Source organism: Bombus vancouverensis, chromosome 7 (assembly GCF_051014615.1).
Source record: "Bombus vancouverensis nearcticus chromosome 7, iyBomVanc1_principal, whole genome shotgun sequence".
Lineage (NCBI taxonomy): Eukaryota > Metazoa > Arthropoda > Insecta > Hymenoptera > Apidae > Bombus > Bombus vancouverensis.
Genome location: NC_134917.1, coordinates 17,969,605 through 17,981,775, shown reverse-complemented (window position 1 = coordinate 17,981,775; position 12,171 = coordinate 17,969,605).

The window sequence follows — 12,171 nt, the reverse complement described above, 5'->3', positions numbered from 1 at the left end:
AACGCCAATCTGCTACGGAAAGCGAGGTAATAAAGAGTAGCAGGCGTTTTGTGGAACGAACGATCCCCTCGGAAATTCCTTTTGAGGCAGAAGAAGAACGACGGTACGGTGGTTATCGCGATCTGAACTATGCCACGTACAATTAGTTGAAAACAAGATAACCAAGCGGACGAACAACGACGTTGGAGTACGGTGGCGATTATAAACTATACACCTGCACGCTGCCGTTCGAGAAAAGCATGCATAGACTAGCGAAGCGGTACAGGCACGCACGCGCGCGCACAGCGAAATTCATTTTGCACTCGGCGGTAATTAATTCCCCGCTCGTCAACGTCAGCAATTAAAATTATACGTTAATGATTTGCAAAAACTTGTTTTGTTGCGGATGGACGGCGGTAAACGTTATCTCTGTCGGCCTCTAATTATAGCATCCGACTACCCCCCGACAAACGTCGCGAAACAAACGAAGAAAGATGAAAAAGACCTTATTCTTCTTCACCCTTCTTCTATCTCTTCCCCTACTTTACTTGTAACGCCTCCAACTACTTGCGTATCTTTTTCGCTTCTTCTTCTTATCCTCGCGTTCTTTTCTTTGCTGCTTCGTTTCTCTTTCTTTACTTTTTTTTTCTTTAAATCAAAACCGATAGGCGTCTATTTTACTTTGTATTCGAATCTTTGAGAACCTGTTACGCCATACTAATTCCGTAACTGTTAGATCGGTATTATCGCACGCAAAGTATCGACACACACAAATTAGGACTCTCTGTCCAAGTTCTCTAGTCGAAGTTCTCGTTTCTTTTCTTCTTTTCTTTTTTATTCGTCATGTTGCACGAATCCAGTTCATCGATCGTTGTTCGCGCGGTTCAAACTGGTTTATAAATACACGGCGATAAAGGGGCAGCGATCGTCTCGTTTAATAATCGGGATCTCGTCGCAATTTCGCAAAAGTCGCGAAAAGGACTCGAGCTGAAAAAATGTATAGCGCTGGAACGGATTTGCAGAGGAGGGCGGATTCTACCGAATATCGCTAACGAGCTCAGTTGTTTTCCGTTTGAGCAGCTGTTAATTGGCAGTGACTAATTACAACGTATTATCGAGAAGTTATCACCGTGTAGAGCTTTTATTAAGCGTTCTTCCGATCCTCTTCTCTTCTGATTCCCTCTTTCTATCCTGTGTCACGAGCTACGATTGCGTTTCCACTCGTTACATGCTACGTACACATCTCGAACGGTTCGTTTACACTCGCTGCAGTTTACCGAACATTCACCGTTCATTCACGAACGATTTACCGTATGAATAAAAAAAAAAAAAAACGAAAGAGAAAAAGAAGCAGGAAAAAGTATAATTTTCCAGAGTGTCGGTTTATTTATTGGAATATTTCGTTGAACTCCAGCGGTGAAAAGCGAACAATGAGCTACATGGAGGCTTCGGTGTAACAGCTTGTCGCGATAACACGAATTACAACAGAGTTCGAAGGCTAGATCGGCTTGACGAATTTCTGACGTGAACTAATTGCTGATGACGCAAACCGAGTATTAAGAGCGCAACTTCATTGGAGGGAGGAGATGACCTTAACCCGTTTTTTTCTTTTTTTCTTTTTTTTTGCTCGGAAGACACGTCACGCTTCGATGTCTTTCTGACGAACCATATTTTCGGAGAAAAAATTGCCGGATTATAACTGCGACGGATAATCGATCGATAGTTGGGGAATTTGTATCTCGATACGTCGTTACGAAACTCGTTGAACCTTTCTTATTGCTCTTTATCTGGAGGAAAAAAATCGTATCGTTTCGGCGAAATTTGGTTGACCCGCGATTGGACCAGGCGCGACACGCGCGATTCTCATAATCCACAGTGTATAACGGCTTAATTAATAATTAGACGGCCGATTCATAAATCAAGCAACTTTTTCCACAGCCACGAAATCGATGTGAATGCCCAGGGAGACGTTATCTTCTGTGTAATTAACGCGATATGCATGCCACTGGAATATACACAACCGCGATATATCGGAATGCTAATCAGCGTTCGCAAACAGCCAGAGAAGAAAAAAGTAATTGGATCGTGCAGATACCAATAAACGAGCTCGCGTTCGAGTAAATATTTCATAATCTGCCAAACGTACACAGCCGAGCTGGATCCCGCCAACGCATTCTGCGTTTAACAACATTTTGCTGGCGTAACGCCATTTACGAAATCCCATAGAAATTATTCCTAACAATTTACGTGACTTACGTTTTCTGATATTAAAACCTCGATAAGGTTAATTATGTAATGCACAATTTCTTCGAAAAGAACGATCAGCCAAACAAACATCTTCCGTTGTACGGGGATAGAATTCAGTAACGACGAAACTACTAGATTTACGATCGTACGCGATATTATACAAAATCGTACGTACGCGGGATAAAAGCTCACTCGCACTGCTCCTCTGTGCTTCGCACGTTTTTCACGAATCCTTCGTTTTTATTTTCCTGGTACTTTTACACGTTGATCGTCGATAGCGTGTACGATACGGGGTATTCCAGGCAACCGGGCCAAGCCATAGCTTCGAAACGATGGAAGATAGAAAAGCTTTCGTTTGGAAAAATTAGACGGTTTCGAGCGATGCATCGAGTGGTACGTGGTACGTGGCAGATATCCCGGATAATCTGTGGAACGACGGAAACATATAAAGCTTCTCTGTCTGAAAACCAAAGAACATCTCGTGTTCGTCTTGCAACAAATTCCCAACAAATAATGGCCCTGTTCGTTATTCTATCCGCAGGAAATTACATTTCTTTTACAGACCGACTGCCTCTTGGTCTATCTCGTTCGTTGCTGCTAATTAGAAAACTGGCGCCTCCGTCGTTGCCGAGCGGATACCGGTATCGAATTCGGAACAATAACACCGCCATGACTAATTGCCACTGTGCTGTCCATGCAAATTGCCGATCGGAACCGAAGAGCTGACCAAAAGGGGCACGAGGAAAATTCGAGCAGAGAGAGAAGGGGAAACGTCGGCGAAGAGAATCAAAGGATAGCAGAGAATAGACAAAAAGGAATTCGCGCCGCTCGTTCCACTCGAAAAACGCGGCTTTGCCACGCCCTGGCGACGTGTCGGCCTTCTTAGATGAAATTCGACCGTCTGCGGAACCCGAAATGCATCCCTGGTCAACCCCCTGCAAACGGAACAGACTTTGCTGTCGCTTTCCTGCTGGAACAACTGGAAAATGAATCTGGTCGTTTCGTTGGAACGATTTCCCAGCTTCTCGATAACGGCTTTTCAAAGGATAGGAACTTCGATCGATATTCGCAGGATGTATTTCGAGTCAAAGGATTTTAGGTTCGATATGGGCTATTAGTGAAATGAAAGAAGTTGGGTAAATTATTTCCGATGCAATCATCAGCATCAGTTTTGATGGATTCTGTGTTGAAACAATTTTCGTGATTTTTTACGAGGATTAGATCGATTTTTGCAGGACGCATTTGCCACTTAAAATCGAAAGAGTTTGGGTGACCAACGTGGGACGTTAGATCGGAAAAAGTTCTCGGATGATGATAATAAGGGTGAGTCGATGATCATCGATGAAAACAAAAGAGGAACGTTTTCTTTTACATTATTATTCGACTCTTTCGGACTCTCCGATTCGTCTCTCCGGACCAAAGTCGGAGAACAATGAGTTCGAGAATCACGCGTCGATAAATCCTCGCCAAGGAAGAAGTCGGAAAATTTGTGTTCGAAAGAAGATCGGTAGTTTCTCCAATTTCAAGTAAAACGTCGTCGATCATCCGTCGCTCTTCCAAGAATCTTCGAAAAAGCTTCGATATTTTATCTACGATAATTAAACATGTAAATGCTTCGATCACTCCATTTAACAGACCAATGAAATTGGATACAATTGGCAACATGTAACCAGCTTTCATACGTTTAGCCTGACTGGTATGATTTGCCAGGTTTCTCCCCGCTTTGGCCTGAACGCGTCGAGTATCCGTGAATGCGTTCATTGTATCGGAATTAAAGTGTTAGTACCTAAATAGACACGATTACGGACATATCGGGTGTGCTCATGCATAACGATACGATGCATGTCGATCGTCGGTCAAAGTTCATACTCTTTCTTAATTACAGCTGCCTTGATAAGGATACGGATTTATTGGGCTCGTTGCTTTCGTGATATGTATATTTGCTCGCTGTCCGACTCGATTTCGATAAGGCCTACATCGAAATGCTTAATTCAAATTTAATATTACGTTGATCTCTTATCGAATATTTTCTCGAAAAGGATTCGCACAGATACACTTTGATATCGCGAAGCCACGTTAGAAACCTATGTCGAAGAAATACAAAGCTGTAATAAATGTTATCAAGCGGTTGCAAGAAGGCAAAAACTTTTCCAATTTCCATCCGCATCAGATTTCAGCTATTCGTAGAAATCTCTTTTTCTTAGAACGGATACATTGAATTGCGCGATTGGACTATCAAACCACACAAGCACGTTAGCCAAGGCTATCGGCTTAAAATAAGAAACGGGACGATCGAAAAGCCTCGATTACCGCGGAACTTTATTCCGTACAACATCTTACGATCGACGAAGAAGGACAAAAATCGAATCTATACTCTCGTCACGAAAAGCCTCGACACGCGTTGGTGAAAAGATTAAACACCCCGGGACGATTATTAATTCGCTGTAAACTACTCGATTCGACCATTTACGACGATATTTATAGGCTCCTATCCGGAAGCGTGATCGAATGGCTCCTTAATCGGCGTCAATTTCATCGGAATCACAGATGGGAAGCACTGTCAACGATTGTGCATCCTTAAATCAACGCACAATACGCAGGCCACCCTTCCTGAGCGTTTGCCCGGACCATCGTCCATTGTACGCCGCGACACGGTTGGTCGGTGTTCCATGACGCGCTGATTAAAAGTGTAACGTTTAGAAATTGCAGGGACAAGGCCTGGCGAATGCGGCGCACGCGTTTTAGATATAATCATCGTTAATTATATCGACTGCACGTTGCCTGACGTCGTTATCGTCTTACCGCACCCGAACATCTATGTTCTTCGTCGTTCATCGTCGATCAACGTCTCTTGACGATTTCAAGGCGTTTCGACCGACAGATGAAAGGATTACTCCGTTTATCTTATTTGTAGGACTGTCCAACGGCGAATCTACGACGAAATTGTGCAACTAGGAACGAAAATGTACACAAACTGCATAGTCTAATAATTGTTGAAATCCGATACCGTTAGAAACAATTTAGTTTATACTTTTGCTATATTTTGAGTAATCTTTAGCTGCTTCCGAGAATGTACAAGGTGCAGAGCGAGGGTAATTGAACGGGGGAAACATTGGATCGAATAAAGCGTCGACACGATTAGAAATCACGTCGACGAAACGGGCAGAGTTTATAGCGAAGGAAATTGCAGGTTGCCGCCTAAATTGCATTTTTATTGCCCATGGCGAGCACGATATTCGCGGAAACATAGAGCTCGCCGTCACGCCGCTTAAATTTGCCCCCGACTGTTTAAGATAATTTTATTAAGTACTTTCGTGCGAGCTATCGTGTCGTGATGTAGTTAAACGTTCACACCTTATACGAAGCATATAACGAAGGGCCACTTCGTTATCGGCATATCGTTGGAAAATCGTACGAAGATTATCGAAGATTGCTTCGAAAAATGATTTGAAGATCATTGAGAATCGTTTGAAAATCCTTGGAAATTCGTTCCAACGTTATTCACGAGCATTCGAAAGTTGGAAGTGGTTCGAACACCGTTTGAGATCGTTCTGGATCGCTCGAAGATCGATTAAAAGTCGTCCAAGGTTCGTTCGCGAAATGGTAATTTGAACGTCATTGAAACGTAGACTGAAACATGGAAATCGATATATCTAGAAAGGAAGAAACGTGGGACTGATCGAATCAACGATCCGATTCGTACAACCCAAATACTCGACGCTGACAAATAGAAACGTTCGCGTAATTCTCACAGGCCGAAGGTATTGCGGATGACGTTGTAATAATTTTTCCACTTGAACGTCGTGCACGCTGATCGGTATTGCTTTGAGATTCGATATCGATGAAAATCGATAGAGGGTGAGTAAGAGAGGCAAAGACGAAGGATTACCGTTTTACGACTCTGTTTCCTGAGATTCGAGTAATATTTTCGTGGAACACGCGACGCGGGGTGTCATATATCGACAGGGATCAATGTCGACCCTCGAATGAAGCCATCGCTGGATCACTAAACCGCCAGCTGTGATTTTCTAACGAGCCTTTGATGGAATAACGCCCCATTCAATTTCCTTGAGTGCTCCCAACTTCGTTTCGCCTATCAGTTTTGGCGACGCGGCACGGATAATTCCATTACTCGTCGATATTCCAATAAGCATGAATAGACAAATCTACGAAACGCGGGGATAATCGATTATTCACACTCCACTCCATCTCGAGCAGAGCCTCTTCGTCGATTGTAGCGTAGAGAAGCTTAATAGCCGTGTACTGTAACGTAATCGGTCGACATAACAAGCTACTTTTTGATAATATTTGGTAATATCGTTGAGAGATTGGTTCCTTCTGAATGCGGTTCTCGCGTGTTTCTTTATCCGCTATGCGCTATGAAATATACTTGGGACATTTATTTCGGTGCATCCTCTTTTTTTTCTTATTTCATTTTAATTGCGTAAGAATTTATCAGCTGGTATTACCAGCGAATTAACGAGTTACGAATTATAGGTCGTAGACTGTGTTTTACGATTTCACCACTTTGCTTTAAACAGGATACCTGGTGTCAAATTTTATTCGAGGAGATGTAATATCGCATCGTTACTTGCACAGTTGTTACTATAATACGAGAGAATTTACGACTGCTAGTAACTCTAACCGGTAATGAATAATTGTCGAAATAATATTAAGACGCGTCGTCTTAATTTTATGTACGTTGACATCCCACGCTACGTGTGTCAAATGCTCGTAACAACATTGATCGTATAAATGTTAAAATGCATTATTCGCTTATGACTGCTAGCGAGAACGAGCTGCGAAAGAATAACAGCGTGTTCATAAAAAAGAAAATCACCTGGATAATCAGAGGTACCGTTACATTCGTAGAAAATCTACGGTAACCCCGCCCCCGGTATCTCATCTGAAAACAAGGTAACGGTCGGTGCATTTTGCAAATTGGATTATAGGACTGAGCAGGAGGAGCACGCGCGTGTAAAATAACGATCACGACTTAAGTCATGGTGAGTCGACGAGGGGCCCTGGAGGCCTACCTGTAGTTTGCAAACTGCCCAACAACGAAACTTTTGTGACGAAGATTCGGAAAAGAATAGAAAGAACGTGAAAGCGAGGTGACGATGTAACAGTGACTCGAAAGACCAAACACGGACAATCCTCTTGGCAACCTGCCAAGGTCTTGACCTAATCCCGAGATCAGATGAACCGGACCACCCTGTCAAAACTTGTCACGGGGATTTCGAATTAGAAAGAAAGAAATAGAAGGAAATGGGTGGAATATGCGCGAGAGACGAGAACCGTGTAGCGAGAAGATGGAGCAGGAACGCGAAAAATAAAACTCGATCTCGTTGACGAGACGATGTCGGACGTTCTGCGTACAACTTGTTCCGCTGCTACGCGATTTCGGTTGATATACGCTGCTGGCGATAATTGCTCGAACGACTTCGATCGCCGATGGATACCGATCGAATAATCGAAATTTGTGACGCGTTCTAATCGACGATTCGATGAAAACAAAACAGAGTTGCTTGACCCAACAAAGGATCGTGCGTGTCGTCTTTCATACAGAAGTCGGATATAATATAAAAGGTGTATCGTTGGACTAAACCGTGGGCAACGAGATCTAAAATTCGAATACGTAAGTCTCGTTCGTGGGCGGTAAAATCGACCGAAATCCGTAACGAATCCGGCAAAATTTCAACAGCGTAACGCGGCATGAAAGCGCGGCTCGCGAAAACTCGAGGGAGACACGTGGAAAAGGACGCGCGCCATCCTGGCGTCTATCGTAATAAATCAAGCAGCAACTGAAACATATCTTGGCACGTTCTATTTACCAGAGTTGCCGCAAAACGTTCTCGTATCGGCTTACGAATCAGCTTACGCCGGTCGTCGAAAAATTGTCTACTCCGTGTTGGCGCGAGGATGAGTTCGTAAAAGGGCACGAAGAACCGGCGCTCTTATTACATCAACTTATCCACCGCCTATTGAAAGGATGTACGCGTTCGCGGCGGATTGAAGACGAAGAGGGTGGGCGGGGGTGGGTGATCGGTGACGTCGAAGCAAAGGAGGGCTAGGCTGTTAGCACGATACGACACAGGGCGACGCGGGCGGAGGGGTTGCTCGGCGTACCTCCCTCGTATCTCTCACGCTTCGCGGGTATTTCTATGGGAGGGAGACGCCCGTCTAATTTCCTGTCCTGAATTTCGAACGAGCGGGAATTTGCACCCTTGAGTTCACATCAACGCCGCGATGGAAGAGCGAAGAGGAGCAGCAGGGCAGGCAAGAAGAGAAGGGTGAAAGAGGGGTGGCACGAAGGGGGAGAGGTTTGGATGGAGAGGGATGGCTGGTCGGAACACAGCGGCCATGGAACGAGGGAGAACGCGCAAAATCGCGCGTCGAGTCCTCGTTTCGAGCGCCATTTTTCGATACCACCCATTTTTCCGGCACGTTCTCTTTTTCGGTCTGCTCCCTTCCGTTCGTTCGTTCGTTCGTTCGCTCGCTCGCTCGCTCGTTCGTTCGTTCGTTCGTTCGTTGGACGAGCTTTTTTTCGTCGTTTTTTCGACACGGTCCCGAATCGAAAACGCTTTTCAATTCGGACGTGGCTCGCGGGGGACGTCGCGACGCGGCGTAGCGCGGCGGCCGGTGATCGACTGTCTTTATCGGGGCTCGATTTTGATTCACGCGGACAGCGGACGCCGGCTCGTTTTTATCGAATGCAGAGCTTCGCGCTAAAAGGGACTCGGACGAGCCACCTTTCCCCTGGATGACGGTTATTTATACTCCACCCCGTGTCGCGGCGTCGAGCAAGTGGAAGGGAAAGTACGGAGAAACTGTCGAGAGCGACAGAAGCGCGATACGTCCGGGCCGATTAATTTCCTGGCGGAACGTTGGATAGAGAGACGGCGCACCGCGGCCAAATAAAACTACGAATAAAGGAAATTCGTCGTCTCCTCGAGTTATACACGGTGGCTCGGTGGATTTTTCAAAGAGGCGTGGAGAATATCCGGGAAAAGCTCGTGCATTGTGCAACGGGGAGTAGCTCGAGCGTGACGACGCGCGGGATCCTGTGCCACGGCCAACCAGTCTACGGACAAAAACCCATTATACGCGGACTCCTATTATGTGATTGTTATGAATTTCCTATTAATAATAAATAAACAAACATAATGGAGGCCGTTGCGCCGCGTTAGCCTGCGGGATAGCATCTGGTTTCGTGAAGAGAGCGAACGAACGAGAGAAAGAGAGAGATAGAAAGAGAGAGGGAGAGAGACGCACGAGGGTTGCGAGCGGGTCTCGACACCCCCCGACTATGTATCTCCACGACTTGCACTCGTGCGTCTGAAAGCGGATCCTCTCGTTAGGTTCTCTCGCTCGCGCGATTGGCTCGATACGAGATACGCCGACCAGTCATTGGCCGTTGCTCGAACAATGACCGGTTACAAATCATCCCCTTTTATACCTCGAAGCGATCAAGTACGCGTGACGATTCCTTTTTTCCTTCCTTCTCTTCCCTTCTCTCTGTCTGGCTTCTACGAGATATTCTTTCTCGGTGCTCGGACCAGTTGCACGCAGGGTAAATTCGATTCGCGCGACTCGAGATACGTTTCGTAGCGCGCAGAGACAGAGATTCGGCCAGCAAATTGAAATTTATCATCCTGTTGGCGAAAGAATCCGTCATCATCGTCCGCTCTCTTCTTCGTCGTTCGTTCAACAATCGGAATTTTAAGTTCGACTTTGATCGCTTTTGAATCGCTTTTAACACGCCGCGTCCTAATGGTATTTTGGAAACAGTTCGAAAATATTTGACAGGGTCAAACACGGCGAACAATCGTACGAACGTGGCGAATCGTCCCGCGTGCAGATAAGGGAGCAATTTTCTCGCGTATAAACAACCCCATGTCGGAGAAACAAATTTTTAGCAAAGGATGAACCAAGAGGGGTTAAAACATGCAAGCCGTAAAGTCAAGTTTCTGTTCGGAACAGGTAGAGCGGCGGCTTTCGACCGGTCAACCCTCGACGATCCATCCTGCGTCTCGTCCTAATCCTGTTTGCAGGATGAACCGACCGTTGCAACCTATGTTTGATTATTTTAGGATTTTCCAAGGTACGCGAAAGCGTTTTGTCCGACGCGTCGGATAACTCTGTGTGTAGTATGTACGCCCACTGGAAATCCTCTTTGGATTCTTCCGTATCGGCCTATCTGAAAACATCGAGACCCGACACAAGCGTTTCACGAGTCGTCCAGTCTATCCGTGTCCCGAGATAAAAGAGTTAGAGGTCTTTGCTTGTACGATCGATCTATTAAAAACAAAAAAAAAAAAAACTGTAAGAATACGGTGTTAGTTTAAAAAAAAGTTTAATTAGAATGTCCGAACGTTGAAACGTTGGAATTTCGAAATTTATTTTACGGTTACTAGCCCGTTGAAAGAAACGTTCTTTTCGCGGAAGACGCAAATCCCAGCAACGTGCACGCGAATTAGAAAAACGTGGAAGAAAAGAACGAGGCGGAGTAAGTTAGTCACCTGCGAAAAGTCCGGTGTCGGCTGGTTGCTGCTGGTCCCTAGCCGGACAAAGGGCCAGGTATTTAAAATTCTATTGTACCTTTTAAACAGCCGGTATTATCTCGTTAAACTGTAGGCGTGGTGCGAATTTCGGGCTGTGTCCCGAGAGACAACCGGATTAAAGGAGCGACGCTACGGGACGCGACGATCGCCGCAAGTACGCTTGCAAAAAATTGTCAAACTACGTTGCAACGTTGTTGCAAAAAGTAGCGATGTCTGGCGGTAACGTGTAAAACAGAACAACGAAAACGACGAAGGAAACCGTGTTCCTGTTCGTTGTCGAGACCGTACGATCGATCGAACTGCTCGGAGACTCAAAACAGTGGCATCGACCGGTTGGAACGTGGTTCTCTAAATCTCTGTCAACGGCGCGCGTCGACAAAAGCGACGTGATTCGAGCGGGACGCGAGGAACGCGAGCACGAGCGCCCGAGGAGAAAGAAGAAAGGGGAGAGCCGTGTCGCGGAGTCGATTTCGAAACGACTGCTTTGCTCCCAGGACGTCGAAACGAGAAACGAGGTTTGGTAGCGAGAGAGGCAGCGGTGCAGCTAGGGGAGTCGCTCAACCATGAAACGCCAAACTAAACGGCGCTTCGAGGCCCAAATATGAGAGCCGACTCCCCTCGATGCCACCACACTTTGCCCTTGCACACGGTGCACCGTGTTCTACCGCACGGCCATAACCAACACGACTATAAGCAACAGGGCTATACGTACACGAACGCGTACGAAGAGGACGCGAACGCAGAGGAAACGCGTGTATTTATTCCGGCGTACGAAAGGAAAGCACAAAAAGGGCATAATGGACCCCGTAGCCAGATAGGTGTATATAATGAGGTTAGCAGAGGGGTGGAGTAAGGGAGGCTAGGCCAGCGGGGTGGTTGTGTCGCGATACGGGAGCGACGGAGAAGGGACGAGGCGGGGAGAGGTGGAGGGGGGATGGTTCCCCCTCATCCAGGACGCATCTGCCCCATTATGCTGCCCCGAGGCACTCCCGAGACCATTAATCCTCGCTAAACGACAGCCATTTTGTACCTAAACTGGATTGCCGACTCACTAACTGGTTTTGAGGACGCTTAATAGACTACTCGGCGCTCCTATTATGGCGATCGCGCATCCGCGCTATATTTCGGTGTCGTTTATTCCCCGCTAATGTGCAAACGGCTTTGGGAATGTCCCGAGACGAGCAGCTAACTCCTCCTTCGCGGAAGTCCAAAGGGAGAGGGAGGATGACGGTACGCGGAGGGATGCTGGTTCTGCTCGTTTTCGATAGGAACCGAGGGACGTCCGAGCTTGATCCTCCGTGGATCGTCGATTCGCATACGAAGGACGACAATAACGACGGCGACGATGACGTTGGTAATTGGAAAAAATCTTCCTCGTTAT